The 23,122-nt window shown below is 43.2% G+C and overlaps 1 protein-coding gene across 10 annotated transcripts in view; it reads right to left on the bottom strand.

Moving 5' to 3' along the window:
• Window positions 1-17,378, bottom strand: part of ZNF23 (zinc finger protein 23) — a 54,092-nt gene extending 36,714 nt beyond the window's left edge. For 4 of the 10 annotated variants that reach the window (XM_058708874.1, XM_058708888.1, XM_058708889.1 and 1 more), the window contains exons 1-5: window positions 17,264-17,377; window positions 13,489-13,553; window positions 9,936-10,049; window positions 6,050-6,598; window positions 1,502-1,566 (exon numbers count right to left, since the gene is read on the bottom strand). The gene's annotated coding sequence lies outside the window, so the exon portion shown is untranslated. Of the gene's footprint in view, window positions 1-1,501; window positions 1,567-3,662; window positions 3,986-6,049; window positions 6,599-9,935; window positions 10,050-10,619; window positions 10,746-13,488; window positions 13,554-16,281; window positions 16,301-17,263 lie in introns of those variants that run through there. The other 6 variants (XM_058708876.1, XM_058708883.1, XM_058708884.1 and 3 more) reach the window with 6 other exon arrangements.
• Window positions 17,379-23,122: the final 5,744 nt, after the last annotated feature.

Genomic DNA, 23,122 nt, shown 5'->3' with positions numbered 1-23,122 from the left:
CTGCTTGGGATTCTTTCTCTCCCTCTCTCTCTGTTCCTCCCCCAATTTGCGCTCTCTCTCTCTCAAAAATAAATGAACTTAAAAAAAATTTTTTTTAATGATAACCTGACCCAGTCAACTCAATGACTTAATGAGTCACCACTGACCATAACAGTGGTTCTCAAAGTGTGATCCCCAGAGCAGCAGCAGCATCAACTGAGAACTTTTTGGAAAGCAAACTGATAGGCCCCACTGGAGAGCATTTCTGCTTCAATGAGCCCTCCAGGTAATTCTGGAGCACACTAAAATTTAAGAACCCAGGACGAGAGGATAAAGTCCAAGCTCAGGAAACTGAACTGCATCAGGTGACAGGCAGACAGTGAGAAGGAGGCACAAGACTGTACACAGAGAAACTAACTGGAATGCTCTGCTGACAAAATTCCAGAGAAGGAATGACAAACCCTGAAAGATGGAAATACAAAATACAGGACAAGTGGAAGAGATAGCAGGCAGAAGGAGCTGGACTTGGTGCCTCTCTAGAAGTGGTATCAAGGGAGAATAGGGTCAACAACTGCTCAGCAATCCGGAAACTGAGTGGTCAGGACAGTGATATGGTGGTACCAGTGACTCACCAGTACTTACAGAAGATCAGAAGAGGGTGGAAACTATATGGAAGATACTGTTTGGATTAAAGTCAGGGAGAGGGACCTGCCAGATGTCAGAAATCCAAGACTGGGACTTGGGATATGCTTCATGGATGCTAAGTCACTGGATAAGTAAATCCCAGGATGAGGAAATGGTAAAGCAACACAGCAAGAAATCAATTTCCTAGTCCCACAAATGTAAGGTACTTAATGTTCACTTTACAGATGAAGTCTGTTAAGACACAAAGAGTTTAACTGATTGGCTCAAGACCACTGAGGCCCGATGGGATCCCTAAATTCAGGTGACCTGCCCTAATGCAGATGTGACCTAGTGCAGATTTTCCATATCATAGTCTGCTGCTGCCTCATCTTAGTCAGCAGCACTGCCCTTAAGGAGGATATATTTTCCTTGACTGTAAAGCCCAAACTTCTTTCTTTAGAAGGACAAATACTATAGACCCCCTCTTCTTATCTTCCTCCTACCAGCCCTCTTCTCCCACCTCCCAAGAATCTTGCAACTTCATTGATCTCGATCACTCCTACTAACAGTGGATACTTCTACCATCAGCCCAAGTCCCTCATTCTCACAGATCCCTCCTTTGTGGTCCCTACTGAACTGGTTCAGCAGAGATCCTTGGAGTACAGGAGGCTGTACTTCTGATTCCCTGGACACTTTCTCCAGCCAATGCTTGTAGGACTTCTGGCTGCTCAGCCCCTCACCATCAACTTTCTCCCCAACATTCAGTCCTACTAGAAAGACTCAAGAGGTACTTTCCCGCTGATTTGGTTCTAAGAGTCTTGCCAGAATTATCCCTCTCATAACCCATTTCCTTCAGATTAGATCTCTCGAAGGTTGACCTGAGCGAGTCATAGCTCACCTGGTGCAAGGCGTTCAGGGGCATGGCTGCCATCACCTGGGCTCCCTCTCAGTGAAGGATAGAGGCTGAGGGAAGAAACAAAAGAGAATCATGAGTGAGCTTGGCCCAGTCAAAGGCTCTCCTTTAAACCAACAAACCTGCTTGCCAGTAATAATACCAGCCATCATTTACTGAATGCCCACTGGGTAAGTGGCATATATTTCTTCTTTAAATCCACACTATACAATGAAGTTTGAATGCTGAGGAAACAGATTTTGAAAGAGTAAGTAACTTGCCCTCAGGCACCAGAGCAATGCTGCCTGTCCTGCATAAGACATGAGTACAGGGGGAATAGGAGTACACACAAGCAAAAACAAACAAACAAGCAAAAAATCCCAAAGAAACAAACAAGTAAGCAAACAAACTAAAGCAAAACCTAACAAGAGGAAAAGGAAACCCAGACCTTTATTTTTTAAAAATAAACTTTTACTGAGAAACATAAGTTAAAAAAATAAGTTTTGGGATGTAAAATGCACATCCCTTCATTCAGTCTTCACTATAATCCTCTGAATTTTCTTCTCCCCAAATGAGAAAACAAGGCTAAGAGAATAATTCTCTCTACCAAGGTCACAAGGTGGTGGATGAATGAATTTGGATTCCAAACCAGATCTGTCAGAATTCCAAAGGCCATGTTCAGTAACTACATTAAATCACTTCCAATCATAATCCCAACAGGATTTCTTTTAAAACCTGATAAAGTGATTCTGAAGTTAATATAGAAGGATAGAGTCACCGAGAAAATTCAGAAAAAGAATCAAAGGGGAAGTCTTCCTTTTCTTGGACCTTGGGGCAGGCATCTTTTTGCTCATCAGTCCATTCTAGGACCCAGTGATTACCAAAACTCATTAGCAAAGGACCCTGAAAGGCCACCTCAACATGCCAAAATGTCTGGGTTATTATTTTAGTTGTATCCCCTACAGACACTGTGTTCTTGCTAAGCGGTCATATTCTGCCCCAAAACCAGCATGTTCCCTAACTTCATTGCTTGCTGTAATTTCCTGCTGGCCTTACATTATGCCACCCTTCTTGATTTAGCTATTCTGGCCTTCTTTCCGTTCCCTCTACGATGCTAACTCGGGATCTTTATACCTGCTGTTGTCTCTGTATGAACTACTTTGCTCCAACCTTAGGATCTTTTTAACAGATACTCTCTGCCTAGGATACTCTCCAGCAGCCTGATCCTTCCCGCAGGTAATGCCAGGTCATCCTTCACATCCTCTACAAACCAAGTCAGCTCCCCATGTTAAACACTCCACTCATACTTTGTTCACTTTCCTGTATACAACGTCTCCCAGATTGAGATTATACTCTTGCATTGATTTGTGCTTTCTTCACTCAACATTTATGGTAGACTTCATACATTCCAGGCCAAGTGTGAGATATAGTGGAGACAGGGAAAAAGGGTGTAACCCCTCTTGTCATGGAGCTCAGTCTGAAGCAAAGGCACACATTAATCAAAGAATCTCATAAATAAGATCATAATTGTGATTACTGCCCGGGGAATCTATCCTAGATAGGTACATTTCGGGATAGGAATTAACTAGGTTAAAAAAACAAAAACAAAAAAAAACATGTTCTGGAGGTGAATGGCCAGGAAGGCCGTAGCAGAGCCGAGGAGAGTGTGCTGCAAAACGAGCGGATACAAGTCGCATAAGAGGACGCCATGCAGGGCGTTAGTCTTCGACCGAAAGGCGACCGGCCGCAGCCAGTGGGTTACAAACAGGTAGAGTGAACTGGTCAGATTTAATGACTACGTGACTCCCATTAAACGGAAAGCTCCCTGAAGGCGGAGCCCACGCTGGTGTCCCCTACAACTGCATCCCGGGAACCCCGAGCACCAGCTGGCCTTCGGCTGCTAGGTCAGGAGTGGCTGGCCCAATGGGCAGGGCTCTACAGCTGCGTCTGGCGCACGGGGCGTCTCTTTTCCAACCGCCGCCTCCTTGTCCCAGAGCGGGCGCCGCGGGCCGGGGCGAGCGACGGCACCCGAGCGAGGGCGGCGCTGGCCCGCGAGCGGCCTCCACTGGCCTCCTCCACGGCTTCAGGGACCAAGGCGGCAGCCTCCTCCGGCGGTGACGGGCGCGCCGCTAGCGGAGACGACAGGGCGAACGAACCCACCACTCACCTCAGAAAAGGCGCAAAGTGCGGCGTGACCGGAAGCGCGTCACTGCGGGGCCGCGGGGCCCGCGCCTCACGTGCTTCCTCTCTAGGAAGCCAGAGCGCGCCGCTCAGTGGTTCTCTGGCTTCACACCCCAGGCCGGCCGGCCGGGCGAGTGGGCGGGCGCGGCTGGGACCGCGGTCCTCGGAGACCCGGTAAAGGAGAGGCAGCCGACTGGGGTTTTCCCTGATCTCTAACCGAAATGTAGCATTTCCTTCAATTATGTGTTGGCAACAAACCCCAGTACCATCAGCAGTACCGTGCCTTTGTCACCAGTAGAAATCACAGATATTTTCATATCACCTCACAGTTGATGCAGATATCTCAAAATATGAGTTATTCTCTTCTTTAATTCGAAATTACCGTCATTATTATTAGGGCTCACCTTTAGATCTTGTCATTTGATTTCATCACAGTGGTAGAGACACGTATATTAATTACTGTATCACAGGTTTATTTTTTAAGCCATTTAACTGTATTTTAATATAACTAGTTTCAGAGTAGGTCCACAAATGTCATCTCACTGCCAAAGAAGTAGTAAAGCCAAAAAACCAACCAAACTAAAAAAAAAAACAAAAAACAAAAAAAAAAACACCTGTCCTTCTTAGGGGTAAAGATCCAGTCACATTAAGAAAGACCAGGACTGGGGCGCCTGGGTGGCGCAGTCGGTTAAGCGGCCGACTTCAGCCAGGTCACGATCTCGCGGTCCGTGAGTTCGAGCCCCGTGTCAGGCTCTGGGCTGATGGCTCGGAGCCTGGAGCCTGTTTCCGATTCTGTGTCTCCCTCTCTCTCTGCCCCTCCCCCGTTCATGCTCTGTCTCTCTCTGTCCCAAAAATAAATTAAAAAAAAAAAAAAAAAGAAAGAAAGAAAGAAAGACCAGGACTGTGAAGAAGGGATACTACTGCAGAACTGTTTAGGAAGTGAAATTGAGAATTGAGAATTGTCATGACAAGTAGTTGACAGTACAAAGTGGCATGGGAGGGAACAGGGCACAGACTGACATGCATCCAAAGAAGAGGACTGGCTCCTTATTTTTACAAAAACATACCATAGGATCTCTCTAGATGGGTGGAGACCATTTTGATTTTCATGAGTGGGGGCAGGCAAGAGTGTTGCAAATAGTATCTAGTGGGCAGAAGTCATTGAGTAAGCTAAACATCCTATGGTGCATAGGATAGCCCCAACAAAAAACTGTCAGGTCCCAAATGCTGATAGTGTCAAGTTTGAGAAACCCTGCTTTAGATGGATAACCCAGGCCATTTCTTTGGTTATAAGGTAATGGCAGACATGCTATTCTAGGCATTATAAGGACAAATGTCAAGCTTTTGCATGTAAATATATGAGTAATAGAACCATACAGATTTTGTCAACCAACAAATTTAAGAATGCCAAGGAGCATATATTGAAAATATTTTAAACAGGATACATTATCTGAGTAAAGGTCAGGGCTAATAATTTGTAAGTGTCAGTAAGAAATTATAAATTACAGGGGCACCTGGGCTCAGTCAGTTAAGCATCTGACTCTTGGTTTCAGCTCAGGTCATCTTAAGTTCGAGTCCTGCTTCAGGCTCCACAATGACAGCACGGAAACTGTTTGGGATTCTCTCTCTCTCCCTCTCTCTCTGCCACTCCCCCATTTTCTCTCTCTCTCTCAAAATAAATTTAAAAAATTAAAAAATTAAAAATTACCAATATTGATTCAAGAAGAAATAGACAATGTAACTGGCTCAATGCCACAGTAAGAACTTATAAAGTAGTAAAGATCTCTTCTCCTCTACTACTGCCAACAAAAGCAACTGGCCCAGCCAGCTTTATTAGGTGGATTTTTTTTTTCCAGATTTCCAAGGAACAGATAACTGCTAGGCTTCTGAAACTGTTCCAAAGCACAGAAAAAGAACAGCCTCATAGCTACTTCTAGCAATGCTGTATAAGTCAATTCCCAAATCTGGAGAAAGATGGAAAAATGGATGAACCTGGTCACTTGAACCTATCATTGTGGCAGAGGGAAGGAAGAGTATAGATGGGCTAGACTAGACCACAAGTACCACCCTTGCAGTGGGGAACAGAGCCACACCTATACCACGTCAATTGTTGAGTGAGGGAAGAGTAGCTTTCCAAAAAAAGGAAGACAGTAATTACCATGAAAAGGGGGTAAAAAATGCTGGGAGGCCAAAGCAACCAAGGTCCAGGACAGGCTTCTCCCTAGGGTGGGCATACTCAGGATGATGTAGCTGAAGAGGAAGTCCTAAAGGTTTTCCCACACTTGAGACACTCGTATGATTTCTCTCCACTGTAGATTCTCTGATGCCGACTTAGTGTTGACTTAACAGTGAAAGTTTTTCCACACTTCTTACCCTCATAAGGTTTCTCCCCAGTGTGGATTCTCTGATGTATAACCAACTCAGAACTACTGGGGAAGCCATTTCCACACTCCTTGCAGAGATAAGGTCTGTCCCCACTGTGGATTCTCTGGTGCCTGATTAGATTGGCACTATTCTTGAAGGCTTGCCCACATTCTTCACACTGATAGGGTTTCTCTCCAGTGTGGATTCTCTGGTGCCGAATTAATGAAGAATTGCCATTAAAGGATTTCCCACACTTCTCACATGGGTAGGGTTTCTCCCTAGTGTGGATTCTCTGGTGTCTAACATAGTAAGAAAAAAAGCTGAAGCATCTCCCACATTCCTCACATCTGAAGGGTTTCCTTGCACAGAAGATTCTCTCATCCTTTCTTTTAATATTTTTCGCTGTGGAGATTTCCTGGTGTTTCTCCAGTTCACATGTTCCTGGAAATTCACTTTCCCGAGAAACACTCTGTAGCAGCCCACGTGATATCATCACATTTCTTTCTTCAGAAATTCCCTGTGTTGATGTGGACTCACTGTCAGTGTTGGTCTCAGCATCTGACATGAGAAATGGAAGACACATGCCACCTGAGAATTATACTAGAAACAACAGAGCACTGAAATTATAGGACCTTTAGAGATTACTATTCCAACGTCCGTGTAGCCTGCCAGAAATATAAACCTATTAAACTGGAAGAGCTAAATATGACAGAGGCCGAAAATAGAGGCTGTGGAACAGGAAATGAGATTTTGAACCCAGGTCACTACACTTTCCAACAATGAAGACTACTTCCTAAGCTTCTCCAGACTTTCATGTCCCTATTAACTTGTGACTTCATAGTACTTAAATGCTTGAAAATGCTCATGGAAGAAGCAGCACGGAATCTAAGAACAAGAGGCAACACCTGATGGGCTACAAGAGTTGAGTGTATGCCATCTAACTGTTAGAAATGGCTGCGTGTGTGCTGTTGTTGGGACTCAAAACGTGTCTGCTCAGCTAGTCGGAAAGGGGACACCTTGCTTTGAGGCAGGAGACTGCACAATGCCCCCTTTTTCATAGTGAGGAACAGGAAAACCTCAGGTGAGAAACAGACAACAATAACAGCCTGTCCAGTGACATTTGTATTTCCAAAGACTGGAAGATGACATTTTAATTAAGTTTGTTAAAATTCGATCCATTTTTTTTTAAACTTCAATTTCATATTTAAGTGTTGATCTTTATCAATCTGTACTCTTGTTAATTAAACATTAGTATGCTAACAGCAGATATTAGCATTTTTATGCCTTTTGCACAATAAAATTATGTGCAGAATGCTTGTTTATCTTTCCTTTTCTTTACAAATTAGCTGTCCTTGATCTTAAACCACTAGAACATAAACTTCAGGAGAGCAGGGGTTTTGTTTTCTTTCTTGCTGTATCCTGGGTGTCTTGAGCAATTCTTGACACACAGTAGGTACTAAATAAATACAATAAAATAAATGATTGAATAACTGCTACTCTGTATACACAAGCATACAACTTATATACTGCAATAATAAAATTATTATGGCTCAAAAATAATTGTATCTATGTTATAATGGCTGATCTACTTGTTTTGGTTAATATTTCCCTTTTTCAAAATGTTTTTTAAGATTATTTATTTATTTTGAAAGAGAGAGTGAACGGGGAAAGGGCAGAGAGAGAGTGAGAGAGACAATTCCAAGCAGGCTCCACGCTGTCAGCACAGAGCCTGAGGCAGGGCTCAAACTCACCAACCATGAGATCCTAACCTGTCCCCAAACCAAGAGTCAGATGCTTAAGTGACTGAGCCACGCAGGTGCCCCTGAGAAGTTCTATTTTAATAGGGAGTGGGGGTTATCTACCAAGTTCTCTGTGTGTGTGAATTTGAGTGGGCTTCTTCAGAAGGGAAGTGGTGGGACACAGGAACAAGGAGACATATGAAACTGTGAACAGCAAAATAATCTGAAGCACAGTGACCAGAATAATGTGGAGCCTGGAAGTCAATTCTCAATTTCTCTTGCTGTTTGGTAAAAAGCAAGTGTCACATTATCCAGATTAGAATAACAGATGACAAGGAAACCCTTCTCCTTCCCTAACACCCTAGAACCCTATCATTCGACTGATCAGGCTCCCCACAGCGGTTCTTCCAGGCAATCACAACTTTCCCTAAAGCCCCACCTGCTCCCTTACCTAACTCTCCAGTCACTGCCACTTCTTCCTCACTGGGAAAACCAAGACGACCTCAAAGGTGCTCCTCAACCTCCTCGCGCTCCACTCCCACATGGTGGCGCCCATTTCCCACCTTCCCTTTAGGGCTGCGCCTCTCCTCTCCGGGCAGCTCTTCCCACTCCTCTAGCAGAGCTCAGCAGGTACTTCCTCTCCCTTCTCCCCTTTCACTTCTTACTTTCGCTATTCAGGTCCAATGGAGGGTAGTTATCTTTCCCGGACTAGCTTGATTTTTCTTTTTAATTGGCTAAGAACCACTAGTGGGTCATGAAATAGATGTAGTGGATTGTGAGCAGAAATCTTTCACTCAAAAATAAAAATATTTTATTTAACCCAATATATCCAAAATACTGTTTCAACATAAAGTCAACATAAAAATTATAAATGAGAGGGGCGCCTGGGTGGCGCAGTCGGTTAAGCGTCCGACTTCAGCCAGGTCACGATCTCACGGTCCGTGAGTTCGAGCCCCGCGTCAGGCTCTGGGCTGATGGCTCAGAGCCTGGAGCCTGTTTCCAATTCTGTGTCTCCCTCTCTCTCTGTCCCTCCCCCGTTCATGCTCTGTCTCTCTCTGTCCCAAAAAAATAAAATAAACGTTGAAAAAAAAAATTAAAAAAAAAAAAATTATAAATGAGATCATTTATACTTTTTTTGTACTAAATCTTCAAAATATGGTATTTTATACTTTTAGGACATTTCACCTTGAATTAGCCCCCTTCAAGTGCTTAAGAGTAATTTAATAAAGCACACATAGCTAGTGGCTACCATGTTAACAACACAGAAGTCAACAAAAGGAAGTCCTACTTAGGCTTTCAGTCCTAAGCCTCATGTTCTTTTTCTTTTTAAAGTTCATCTATTTTGGGGGGTGGGTTGGGGCAGAAAGTGAGAGAGACTCCCAATCACGCTCTATGTTGACTACTGATCAACACAGAGCCCGACGCAGGGCACCCCCTAAGCCACATGTTCTTGAACGCTAACTTAAAAAGACAGAAGAATAAATGCTCACAGGTGGCCCTCAGAAATATCCATTTTAAAATAACACTCCCCAGGTAATTCTCCTGCACATCAAACCATGAAGCTCTTCACAATTTTATGGTGATATACATGATATCTCACTGTGGTTTTAAATTGCATTTTCCTAATGGCTAATGTCAAGCATCTTTTCATTTCTGTGTTCTCTTTGGTGAAACATCTCTTCATACCCTTCACACATTTTCTAACCGCCTGTTTGTTTTTATTGCTGAATTTGAGAGTTGTTTATATACTCCAAACTCTAGTCCTTTTCCAGATATTATATTATGCCAGAAATTATATTGGATCTTTTATTATTCCCTTCCTCCAGCCAGACTATCTTCCCTTCCCACTCCTTCTGCAATGCATTCTTACATGCTCAACACAGAACACATGGCCTGCCACTGAAGGAGTGTTACCTGATCTTCTAAGTGAGAAGTCCTCTAACCTCTCCTGCTGTGTCCCACAGCCTGCTGCGTATATACCAACAGCACTTAACACATTCTCTCCGTTTTAGCTCTCTACATTGGTCTCCATAACTAGTATCCTCCAGAGCTTCTCCAAGAAGTTCCATTTTGGCACACAGCAAGTGCTCTAAAACTTGCAAACCATGCATCTAACAAAGGACTGTGGTTGATGGTTCTAAACCTGCCTCACCTACCTTGACAGACATCATTGGTACTCTCTGCAGGTGGATCATCCTGTGTCTCCAGGCCCCAAGACAAATCCCCTTCCTCCAGAAGGGACATCAGGGTAAGTCTGCAAACAGGGTATCCTGCAAAGGAAGAAGAAAATGGTGCTGGAGGGGAGTCTCACGTTAGTGCTCCTGAGGTACCCTGTAACCTTGTGTCTACAGTCGGAGGAGGAAACCCCAAAGAAGCTCAGTAAGGATAAGGCCCACAGAAGTGGGCTGGAGGGTGGGGAAGCCCAAGGAGATTTTTTGATCAGGAGGAAACTAAGCATTTGTGACCTCTTCGTAAAAAACCATGCAGAGTTTGTCCGTGAGATCCTGTAAGACATTGCAAGCACAGAAAAGCAATGAGGGATGTCTTCCTTAGATCACAGGGAGAGGTGAAGGCATGAACTTCAACAGAGGATGTTTCTTTCCCACAGTGCCCTCCACAGAAGCCCTATGATGGGAACTGTTCTCACCAGAGAATGGCCAAACCCACATTAGACCCAAAGTAACCTCAGACTTCCCCCTCCATCCCTGCCTGACATATTCTGGGGCTGAGGGTTTAGGAATTTTTGCCCCTGCAAATATGTGAAAGGTTGTGAGATTCGTGTCACAATCCACCCTACCCTTGTCCAATGAGTCTGAGTCCCAAAGGCAAAGTGGCCTTACCCAGGGAAGTTAAGTTCCCATAATTTGTCAGCATCACTTCCCTGTACAGGTCCCTTTGTGCAGAAGAAAGACCAGCCCATTCTGTCCGGGTGAAGTAGATAGCCAATCCTCGAAGGTCACCACCTCCTAAAACAAGAGGTTCCTGCTGCACCAGAGCCAATCCTCTGGCTCAGAGCCAGAGTGTGGGGCCCAGGGGACAGTGTAGGGGCTGAGGGAGAGTCCGTGATGGACAGGAAATGAGGAGTGACAGGACACAGCCCTGAGTGCTGATGAATGACCACACCTACAGCCAGCAACTCCAAGACTGCCTTCACTATCAGAGCCTCTTCTAACTGCACATGAGACTATTACAAGAGACAATGTCACAACACAGAAAACTAAAACAGAGTATCTTTTACAAATTCACCCTCCTGAAGTAAACCCTCATCATTTCTGCGCATGCTCTTCTGGTCTTTCAGATACTCCATAAATAGATGATTGGACTCCAACTGTACCTCTCATGGGTGACATCCCTCAATGTCCCTGCTACCTGTCCTCACTTTACTGATGAGAGTCCAGCCCATCCATCCTGCTCTCTGCACTTACCCAGAGTGCTGCTGTGTGTCCATATCTGTCTGCCCTACCCCAATCCTCACACCCACCTACTGGGAACAGTCATGGTTTGTCAGAAAGGGCCCTGTTCCCTGAAACCTTCACCTGATGCACAACCTGGCTGTGCCACCACCCCTCCACCCTTAACAAAAGAGGGCTGTGCTGCCCCTGCTTGAGCCCCTCCAGCAGAAAGGACTCTGGTGTTGGAAGAGCATCCTCACCTCCAGGGAGTCTTCCTAGGACAAAGTGTTTCCTGATTCTAACTGCTTCTAGGTGGCTCTTTGGCTATCTCTCTTTATATTTCTCAAATATTATGTCCTCCATCAACCAAAATGCCTACCAGCCCAAAGTCTTCCTTCTCAGACAGCACCAATGTGGTCCTTCTCGTCTCCCTGGTGCCTTCCCCTTGTGGACATGATCCTCCCTCCAAGGTCTCACATGGTCCTGGCATCAGTCACATGCCTGCCTCAGATGCCCTAGTGATCTACATGTCAGCTATGTTCCTGACATGTCCAATTCTGAACTCGTCACCCTCCCTAAAATGGCTACTACTTCTAATTTATATGACCTGCCTAGTACAAGGAGAAACAAACACTAAGTGCTCAAACCTGATGCTGGTCATTATCTTGATCCTCTGTCTCAATCAGTAGCACCACTTTCAGCTTGGTCTTCCTGGCTGGAAACCTGAGCATCATTCTCAACTATCCCCCTAGTCACTGCTTAGTTCTGGTAAGCAATCAGCAATCAAATGCTGCCAATTCTATCCGCTAAATATTTCTTGGATCTGATGCCTATGCAACATCATTAATCACCACATAATTCAAGTCCTCAGCAACTGTCCTTTGGACCAAGGCAATGGTCCCTAACTCCAGGTTTATCAACCAAGTCCACCTTCTGTCCAACACCTATTACGATCTTTGTAAAATGCCAATCTGACTTCAACTCTCTGGGTTAAAGCTTTTAGATGGATCATCATACAACAACAAACTCAAATTCAAGAACCTGAGCCTGAGCTCTATAGGCAATAAATGTCAGATGACAAGAAAGCCCAAGACAAGACAAAGGAAACTATTGACAGGCTCTGCTGACAATATCCAGGAAAGGGATGATAAAATCAGGAGAACCATACAAAGAAGAGACAAATGGTTACTGAGACAGGAAAAACAGGATTTGGATTGAATGAACAAGGTGACAAAGGAGAATGAACAGTCAATAATGACTAAAAATCTAAAAATGGTGACCAGGGATGGTGGCATGGGGATACTAGCAATTGGCAGAAGTGCAGGAGGAATGGGAAGGGCAAGGGATACAATGAGTTGTGCTTTGATGTGTTGAGATTAGGCTTCCAGGCAAAGTGATATTAGCCAAAAGGAACCCACAGACAATGGATGATCTGGGAACAGTACTTGGGGTAAGATCACAGATGCTGAGATGTGACATAGAGAGGTCCCAAGAAGACAGAGCCCATCAAGTAGCACTCAACAACCAACCACGCTGCAGAGCTGAAAGGCACCTGGCAGAATCCTTTTCCCTAACCTGGAATGAATAGCATTCCTGCCATCTGACAGATGAGGTCAGCTGAGGCACAGAGGTCAAGTGATTAGCTCAAAGTTACAACGCCCTGGAGGGCTGATGGGGAAATTACTCTGAAATTTCCTATCACCTAGTACCACGTTTCATATTGCAGCATGCTGCTTCCCTCAACTGACTCTCAAGACAGACATTCATTAAAAAAAAAAAAGAGAGAGAGAGAGAGAGAGAGAGACATTCACGTGCCCTTCCTGAACCAATTCTTTTGTCACTGATCCTGAACCCCCAACTTCGCTCTCTTTTTGGAAGACAAATGGTATAGGCCCCTTCTTTTCTCCCTCTTACCATCCCTCTGGTCCTGCCTCCCAAGAACCTTGCAACCTTGTTAATCTTGAACACTCCCACCAAACACTGGATATCTCCACCATCAGCCTGAGTCCCATATCTCACGGATCCCTCTGTGGGGGTCCCTACTGAACCTGGGGGCCCTCCAGCTCAGCAGAGATCCTGGCAGTGCATGAGGCTGTACTTCTGATTCCTACTCTCTCTAGCCATCTCCAGCCATTGTTTCCTGCACCCTGGAGTCTCAGTCTGTCATCATCAGCTCTCTCCCAGAGCATCCAGTCCCACTGTGAGGATGAACAGGGGCATCTGCTTTGGCTCTAACGCTTTGGCCAGAATTGACCCTCTTATCTCTCATTTCACTGAAATAAGATTTCTTGAAGGATCTGAGGGAGTCTCAGCTCACCTGGTGCCAGGCCTTCAGGCACATGGCTGCCATCACCTGAGCTCCCTCTCAATGAAGGGCGGGGGCTGAGGGAAGAAGAAGAGAACCAAGAGTGAGATTGACCCAGGCAGTGACTTTCCTCTAAACTTGCAAACCTGCATTAGCTGCTAATAACAACTGACATTCACTCTACCTTGCAATGTGCCAGCTTCAGAGCTCAGCACTTTCCATTCATTATAGTACTAGAATATATGTAAAACTATTGTCCTCATTTTGCCAAAAAAAAAAAAAAAATAAGTGAGACTTAGAGGGTTTCAGTAATTATCTTAGGCCACAAGAGCTGTATTCATAACCACTAGGTAGTGCTATCTTTCCTAGGTAAAACAATACAGTGGGGCAAAAATACATACAAACAAAAGCAAAACAAATCAAACCTTAAAAAAAAAAAAAAAAAAAAGCCAAGGGAGCACATGGGTGGCTCAGTTAAGCATCTGACTCTTGATTTCAGCTCAAATCATGATCTCATGGTCTTTTGAGTTTGAGCCCAGCTTTGAGTTCTGTATACTGACCGCAAGGAGCCTGCTTGGGATTCTCCCACTCATTCTCTCTCTCTGCCCATCCCCAGCTTGTGCTCTATCTCTCTAAATACATTTAAAAAAAAAAAAAAAAAAGGCAAGATTAAACTTAATAAAAAACATGACATTACAAGGCCACCTGGGTGGCTCAGGTCATGATCTCACAGCTCATGAGTTCAAGCCCCACATCAGGCTCTGTGCTGACAGCTAAGAGCCTGGAGCCTGCCTCGGATTCTGTCTCTCTCTCTGCCCCTCCCCTGCTCATGCTCTGTCTCTGTCTCAAAAATAAATTAAACATTAAAAAAAATTTTTTTAATATAAGAAACATAACAAATTCATGTAAAGAAAATCAAAAATATTACTGAGAAACATAAATGAAAAGGCAAAACATGATCCTGGATGGAAACAATCAATATTAAACTTTTTGTAAACGCTGACCTTCCTACAAACTAAGATACAAATTTAGTTATAGCTTCCTTTCATTAAGAGCTTGTACATGCTCAGCACCATGCTTAAATGCTTTATACACATCTTCTCATTTAACCTCACAATATTCTTTTAAATGAGATTTAGGTTTTTGGGTCATTCCCCACCCACTGACCTCTCCAAACAGATGAGTAAACAGAAGCTAAAAGATTAAGGCACTTCACTAAGTTCACACAAAGAACAGATGGTCAAACTTGGATTTTATGCCAAGTTTGCCAAATTTCAAGAGCCATACTTGGTTGTTTTTTTGTTTTTGTTTTGTTTTTCTAATTTTAGAAAGAGAGAGAGTATGAGCGGGTCAAGGGGAGAGACAGAGAGAGAGAGAGAGAGAGAGACAGAATCTTAAGCAGATTCCACACCCAGCTTGGTGCCCAATCCCACAACCCTGGGACCATGACCTAGGCCAAAATCAAGAGTCACTCAACTGACTGAGCCACCCAGGCACCCCAGGTAATTCTTTTTCTTACCACACACATGTACTACTATTTAAATTTGCTTAGGTAGTTCAATTTTATTTATTTTATTTTTATTAAAATTTTTTTTTAACATTTGTTCAGTTTTGAGAGAGACAGAGTGTGAGCAGGGGAGGGGCAAAGAGAGAGGGAGACACAGAACCCCAAGCAGGCTCCAGACTCTGACCTGTCAGCACAGAACCCGATACCGAGCTCAAACCCATGAACCATGAGATCACAACCTGAGCCAAAGTCAGAGGCTTAACCGACTGAGCCACCCAGGTGCCCCTAGGTAGTTAAATATTAAAACCAATTTTTTTCAATGTTTATTTATTTTTTAGAGAGAGACACACAGAGCAGGAGCAGGGAAGGGGCAGAGAGAGAGGGAGACACAGAATCCACACTAGGGTCTAGGCCCTGAGCTGTCAGCACAGAGCCTGATGCGGCTTGAACTCACAAACGGCGCAATCACAACCCTAGCCAAAGTTGGACACTCAACTGACTTAGCCACCCAAGCGCCCCTAAACCCAATTTTTAAAAGTTCCAACTTGAGGAATTTATCTGAGATGTGTCCAAAGATTTCTGCTCATAAGCATTCACCACAGTTATTTCTTATACGAAAAAGGTACAAAGTTAAATATCCAACAATTTGGTACAAATCAGAAACAACAAAGTAGTCATTAAAAATCACGCTGTGGTGGGGTGCCTGGGAGTCTCAGTTGGTTGAGTGTCCTACTCGGTGGGGTGCCTGGGAGTCTCAGTTGGTTGAGTGTCCTACTCGATTTCCACTCAGGTCATGATCCTAGTGTCATAGGATCAAGCCCCATGTCTGGCTCCACGCTGGGCATGGAGCCTGCATAAGATTTTCTCTACTCTCTCTTGCTTGCCTCTCCCTTGCTTGCACTCTAAAATTAAAAAAAAACAAAAAAAACAAAAAACCCCACAAATCATGCTGTAGAGTATTTCACAACATAGGAAAATATTCAAATGCAGGTGAAAAAATTTCATATTTCAACTTTCAAGTGTGTAAAAATCATACATATGTACTTATATCTACAAAACCATTCAACAGATAAAATTTTAAAACAGTATCTCTGAATGGTAGTCTTATTGATGATTTTTATTTTTTTTCTGCCACTTTATTTCCCTAATTTTTTAACTAGAAATAGAATGAGTTTTTTAATTAAAAGAAATATCATAACACAAGTATTAAATGGCTGAATGGGTCCCAAATATGTCCTAGTATATGCTGTTCCCCCTGCCTCTAATAGCCTTTCCTGACTTGCCCCTGACTTTTTAACCTGTTAACACCTCCTTTTCACAGCTTCAGATCTCAATTGGAAAGTCATATCCTGGAAGATCCAAATTAAGTCAGATCTGCTGGACATGTATTCTTTTCTTATATCAAGTATCTTACACTGCAATTACAAATATATTTGCTTGCCCTCTCAGTCAATGTTTACTGAGGTATACTCTGTGCACGGGAATTTGGTTAGCACTAGGGATTCAAACACAGGAAAGAAACTTCTTGTTCTCGTGTGACTTGCACTAAAATAAGTGTGAGGTTACAATTGTGTTAAGTGCTAAGGTATATGGTGGTCTGCAACCCCATGATGTTGTCAACAGTGCTACTGAAAGCAGGGGGAATGCCCTAACCGAGGAAGACTTGAGAAGTGGAATTAACTAGCCCACAACAGCGGCGGCGGGGGCAGGGGGACATACTGAACGAAAGAACCATGTTTTACAAGGCCAAGGAGCCTGTAACAGGGGAAGGGGAGTGGGCTGCAAGGCCGAGGATGAAGAAGCTGCGTGACGCCAAGCCAAGAGGGCCCGTGAATATTCGGAACGTACTTCTGCCCAAAATCAATGGGGTCATTATGAGCAGGCGCAGAGGTATGATCAGAATTTATTAATATCCACTTCCCCATTGGGCTGAAAGTTCCCTGCGGCTGTCTCACTGATTGCTGCATCCCCGGAACCTGAACTACACTGCACTTAGTAAGCGCTCAGTGGGGTAACGGACTAGAACTGTAGCATGTGGGTCATCCGAGGGGGCTACATTTTCCACTGGCGGCCCACACCCTCAACCCCCCTTTCCTTATGCGGTCGCGGCGACGAGTGAAGGGAGTGCGGGGAAGGGTGGGACAGCTCGCAGACCGCCTCGTTCTCGGGAGCCACGCCATCACCCGACTCCATTCCAGGTAGGCCTCCCCCAGCGCCTCGGGAATCTAGGAGCAGCCAGCCTGGGGCGCGGGAAAGAAGGCTCTCTCATTCTGCACTCACCTCCCGCGGCCGGCGGCTGCCGGCGGACTGCTGGCATAGGGCAGGAGGCGCGCCAGAAGTGCGTCATCGCCCGGCGCGTCTCTCGCTCCGCGCTTCCTCCCCTCTAGGATTCTGGCGATTTTTCGGGTTTCCTCCGGTTCCCTCTGGGCCGACCCCTGGGAGGAGGCAGGCGTTTCTCTCGGAGGAGCTTGCGGTCGCACAGCCTTTCACCCTTCCCACCGGGTAGAGGAAACCAAAGGTCATCCTGGATGAGCGCTAGCATCTTGGGATTCTCTTATTTGGCGGTACACAAGCTCGTTCTGCTCATTGGATCAAGTTGGATTTCATTGTAGATCTATCGAGTTTTAACTGCAGTGTGAAAAATGGATTTAAGTTAGGCAGGAGAGCAGTTAAGAGGCTATTAAAAGGGCTTAGGCACAATAATGAAGAGCAGAGGCAGTATTATTCATAACTCTGCCGTTAACATTTATTACAAGCTATTCTGCAACGGGAATCAGCTGTAACTACAGACACACACAAGCACGGTTATATGAATACATTTACTTAGACTTCTAGATGTGCCTCTTTAGATATTAATCATTACATATTCTTAATTTCTTATTATGCATCATCAGCGCCCAAACTGCTCCAAAATCGACAATGTTTATTCTGTCTTAGTGCCCTTGGCTTGACAAAGAACAAAATGTTAGATTTGCCTTCTTCACCCCCAAATCTATTATACCACTGAGGGAACTGAATCCTAGGAAGATGAAATATCAGAAATCTCACAGTGATGTAGGAGGCTTCTTGGCTATCTTTGCATTATGACCCTGACTTTTATCTCTCATTGTCACTCGGGCATCTGCAAACGCTTCCAGTCCTACATCTCCATAGACAGATAAATAGCAGGTCCTGATGAGGTCCGACTATAGGCTCTGTGATTCAGTTCAAATTCAAATATGTAGTAACAATACAAAGGGAACTTTGACTCTAGGCAGACTTCTGCCTAGTCTATTGCTCTGATAAAACCTGGCTTCTAGCTGGTAACTATCATGTTCTTGGAGCCTCAGGAGATGCACTTGATGAAACTTTTAGTGAAACAATACAGACACACACTATAGCACAGTTTGACAAAGAGATGGAAAATACAAATGAAGTGAAGAAACATGAAGAACAAAATCAGAATATCCATTATACAGCTAATAAAGATCCAAAGGAAGAGAATAGTAAGTAGGAGAACAAGTGATGCAGATATAGGGAAGTGGGTACTCGTTTGTTCTTGAGAATGTGAATATACTGATGTTTGGAGAGCAACTGGGCAATATCACATAAAATTGACAATGCATATGCACTAGGACCCTGTAGGTTATATTCCTATAACCTTAAAAACTTGCACACAAGCACATGGAGGCATTTGGTCAAAACTTTGTTGATACCATAAATCCCAAGTAACAAGGGTATTTAATGAGAAATCTTAAAGGAATGAACATTCTTATACATGCTTTTGAGAAATCAATGCCTATGTTTTTCTGAAAAAGCACTTAAAAATATTACATACCATTTACCTAAAGGCATTAAAAAGAGAAGCGTTAAAAAGAGAAGCGTTAGCCAGATGGGATGCCAGTGTAGTCTGAGTTCAATCAATGCATACTATATGTGGTAGATACTGTGGAGTGGCTCACTTAACATCTTTTCCAGCCTTCTTCTGATGCGCCTTTCTGTACTACAAGATGGAAAGCTAAACACCAAATCTCCCATATTCTTGTGGCTGAGCTTCCAGGTAGGTTCCACTGACAGATGTATTCATGCAGGATTAACTTTCGTGATTCAAGTGGTGCAGTTCACCACAGAGGCAGCATGGTTCAGAAGCCCCCAACTGTTATCTAGAAGGCAGTTTCAAATCTATTGCAGGAATCATAGCACCTTTGACCTTTGATGGTATAGACCTGCAGTATTGCTGTGGGAGTCATTCCCAGAAATTTACCTAAAATTTATTTCTTCAACCTCCCCAATTATTTTATAAGCTTCTAAAACCATGTAATAAATCTGGTTTACTTAAACTCTGACAAACACACACTGTGTCTTATTATAATGAATTTGGGTTTCTGTCTAATGCCTCCATTAATAAAGAGAAAGCTCGGGGTGCCTGGGTGGCGCAGTCGGTTGAGCGTCCGACTTCAGCCAGGTCACGATCTTGCGGTCCGTGAGTTCGAGCCCCACGTCAGGCTCTGGGCCGATGGCTCGGAGCCTGGAGCCTGTTTCCGATTCTGTGTCTCCCTCTCTCTCTGCCCCTCCCCCGTTCATGCTCTGTCTCTCTCTGTCCCAAAAATAAATTAAAAACGTTGAAAAAAAAATTAAAAAAAAAAAAGAGAAAGCTCTACTACTGACTACATACGTTTTATATTTGCCTCCCTACTTTAGATGACAAGATTATGATATGATTACTGCAAACTTTTTTTTTAAACATATTTGTTGAGGGAAATTGTTTTAGCATGCTCTACTTGCTAAACAAAAAAGCACTTGTTGGGGCCCCTGGGTGGCTCAGTTGGTTAAGGGTCCGACTTCAGCTCAGGTCATGATCTTGTGGTCTGTGAATTCAAGCCCTGTGTTGGGCTTTGCACTGACAGCTCGGAGCTCGGAGCCTGGAGCCTGCTTGAGATTCTTTGTCTCCTGCTCATGCTCTTTCTCGCTCTCAAAAATGAATAAATGTTAAAAATTAAAAAAAAAAAAGTACTTGTTAGTATATGCTTGTTGTAGGAAATTGAATTTATTCATTTAATATGTAATGAGCACACTACATCTACTAATTTCTTCTTTTAATTGATTTATTATTATTATTTTAATTTACATCCAAGTTTGTTAGCATATGGTGCAACAGTGATTTCAGGTGTAGATTCCTTAATGCCCCTTACCTATTTAGCCTATTCCCCCCTCCCAGAACCCCTCCAGTAACCCTCTGTTTGTTCGCCATATTTAAGAGTCTCTTATGTTTTGTCCTCCTCCCTGTTTTTATATCATTTTTGCTTCACTTCCCTTATGCTCATCTCTTTTGTCTCTTAAAGTCCTCATATGAGTGAAGTCATAGGATATTTGTCTTTCTCTGACTAATTTTGCTTAGCATAATACCCTCCAGTTCCATCCACGTAGTTGCAAATGGCAAGATTTCATTCTTTTTGATTGTCAAGTAATACTCCATTGTGTGTGTGTATGTGTGTGTCTGTGTGTGTGTGTGTGTGTGTGTCTGTGTGTGTGTACCACATCTTCTTTATCCATTCATCCATTGATGGACATTTGGGCTCTTTCCATACTTTGGCTATTGCAGATTGTACTGCTATAAACATTGGGTTGCGTGTGTCCCTTCGAAATAGCATACCTGTATTCCTTGGATAAATACCTAGTGCAATTGCTGGGTCATAGGGCAGTTCTATTTTTAATTTTTTGAGGAACCTCCATACTGTTTTCCAGAGTGGCAGCACCAGTTTGCGTTCCCACCAGCAGGGCAAAAGAGATCCTCTCTCCACATCCTCGCCAACATCTGTTGTTGCCTGAGTTGTTAATGTTAGCCATTCTGACAGGTGTGAGGTGGTATCTCATTGTGATTTTGATTTGTGTTTCCCTGAAGATGAGTGATGTTGAGCATATTTTCATGTGTTGATTGGCTATCTGGATGTCTTCTTTAGAGAAGTGTCTATTCATGTCTTTTGCCCATTTCTTCACTGGATTATTTGTTCTTTGGGTGTTGAGTTTGATAAGTTCTTTATAGATTTTGGATAATAACCCTTTATCTGATATGTCATTTGAAAATATCTTCTCCCATTCTGTCGGTTACCTTTTAATTTTGCTGATTGTTTCTTCGCTGTGCAGAAGTTTTTATTCTGATGAGGTCCCAATAGTTCATTTTTGCTTTTGTTTCCCTTGTCTCAAGAGACGTGTTGAGTAAGAAGTTGCTGCAGTCAAGATCAAAGAGGTTTTTGCCTGCTTTGTCCTTGAGGATTTTGATGGCTTCCTATCTTACATTAAGGTCTTTCATCCATTTTGAGTTTATTTTTTGTGTATGGTGTAAGAAAGTGATCCAGGTTCACTTTTCTGCATGCCACTGTCCAGTTTTCCCAGCACCACTTGCTGAAAAGACTGTCTTTATTCCATTGGATATTCTTTCCTGCTTTGTCAAAGCTTAGTTGGGCATATGTTTGTGAGTCCATTTCTGGGTTCTCTATTCTGTTCTATTGATCTAAGTGTTTTTGTGCCATACATCTGATTTCTTACTGAGTTATTACCTTCATTGTCTAACTCCCCTATTATAGAAGTAGAATGAACTTACCAATTATTTTCTTTTAATTTTTTTAACGTTTATTTATTTTTGAGAGAGAGAGAGAGAGCAGGAGCGGGAAAGGGGCAGAGAGAGAGGGAGACACAGAATCTGAAGCAATGCTCCAGGCTTTGAGCTATCAGCACAAATCCCGACACGGGACTCAAATCCATGAACTGTGAGATGATGGCCTGAGCTGAAGTCTGACACTTAACTGACTGAGCTACCCAGGCACCCCTGAACTTACCAACTATTAAACATGAAGACCCCTTTGCTTTGGCTTTCTCCCTATAGACCTCTTTGAGTTGGTTTAACACATACAAGGATATTCACTATGGCACTTCTGGAAATTGTAAGAGTAGGTAAGTAGGCTTTAGAGAATTATATTCATTAGTTAAAATGATCTAGAGCTAGAAGCTTCAACATGATAATCTCATAAAAATCATGCTGAGTTTTAAAAAAAAGTGACAAAAGGACACAGTGCAAAATGTTTTCATGTTTAAAAAAATACATAAATTATAAATATATATAATATTTATGGATAATTTGATACACACTAACCCCAACATAGGTGTTTACACTGGGAGGAGGGGTAAGGGAAGGAGAAAGAACGACAGGGGAAAGAAGAAGGGCAGGGGAAACAAGGCTTTAGTTGTGAAAGAAATATTTTTGAAATGTTGGCAAATGCCAATATTTGCTTAACCTAGATTGTGGGTACATGAAAATTGAAATATCAATTATTTCACATTGAAAACTAAAGATTTAAAAGTAGAAATAATGTCTTTATCACATTCATTACATTTTTAGACTTTCATCCTGGAATGGACTGTCAGATGCTATATTCATTCTACTTTAATGCTAAAGCTTTCAGATGTATTGTTAGAACTTGTTTCCAAGGGTACACCCTGGGCTGTGTAAATTGGATGTAACTCTTGTTTTACAGTCAGTGGATTTCTCACCTCTGTAATGCATAATACCATTACAACTATAGCTGAAACCTTTCACGTGCTTCATACATATAGAGGTTCTTCCTATCATCATGCCCATTTAATTTTTCTTTAACAATATGGAATTTTTTCCTGTAGCACTTATATTGGTAGAGTTTTTCTCCAGTGTAGATACTCTGATGCATATCAAACTGGGAGGTACTTTCAGAACTACATTTAAAGCCCTTCTCATACAACAAGCAGTTTCTAAGTTCTTCCCATGGCAGATTCCTGAATGCCCAATTAATTTTGCATTAACAATGTGGAGGGCCCTTCTCAAGTACAGGTATTCTGATATTAACTCACTTGGAAGATACACCTGAAGGCTTTCCTGCAACCACTTCACTCATAAGGTGTCTTCCCAGTGTGGATTTCCTGATGCTGGCAAAGTGTGAAGTTACATGTTTAAGAGCTTTCTCACACTTAATGGTTTCTCCCCACTGTGGATTTTTTCATGCTGAATTAATTTTGCATTGAGGCTGAAGCCTTTTCCATGTTCCTTACATTGAAATGGCTTCTCTCCAGTATGAATAAGCTGATGATTTCTGCATTGGGAGCTACATTTGAAGTCTTTCCCACAATCAT

The sequence above is a fragment of the Neofelis nebulosa genome, chromosome 17, assembly GCF_028018385.1.
Source record: "Neofelis nebulosa isolate mNeoNeb1 chromosome 17, mNeoNeb1.pri, whole genome shotgun sequence".
Taxonomy (NCBI): Eukaryota; Metazoa; Chordata; class Mammalia; order Carnivora; family Felidae; genus Neofelis; species Neofelis nebulosa.
The sequence above is the reverse complement of the archived record's forward strand: the minus strand, read 5'-3'. Positions and strand labels throughout refer to the sequence as shown.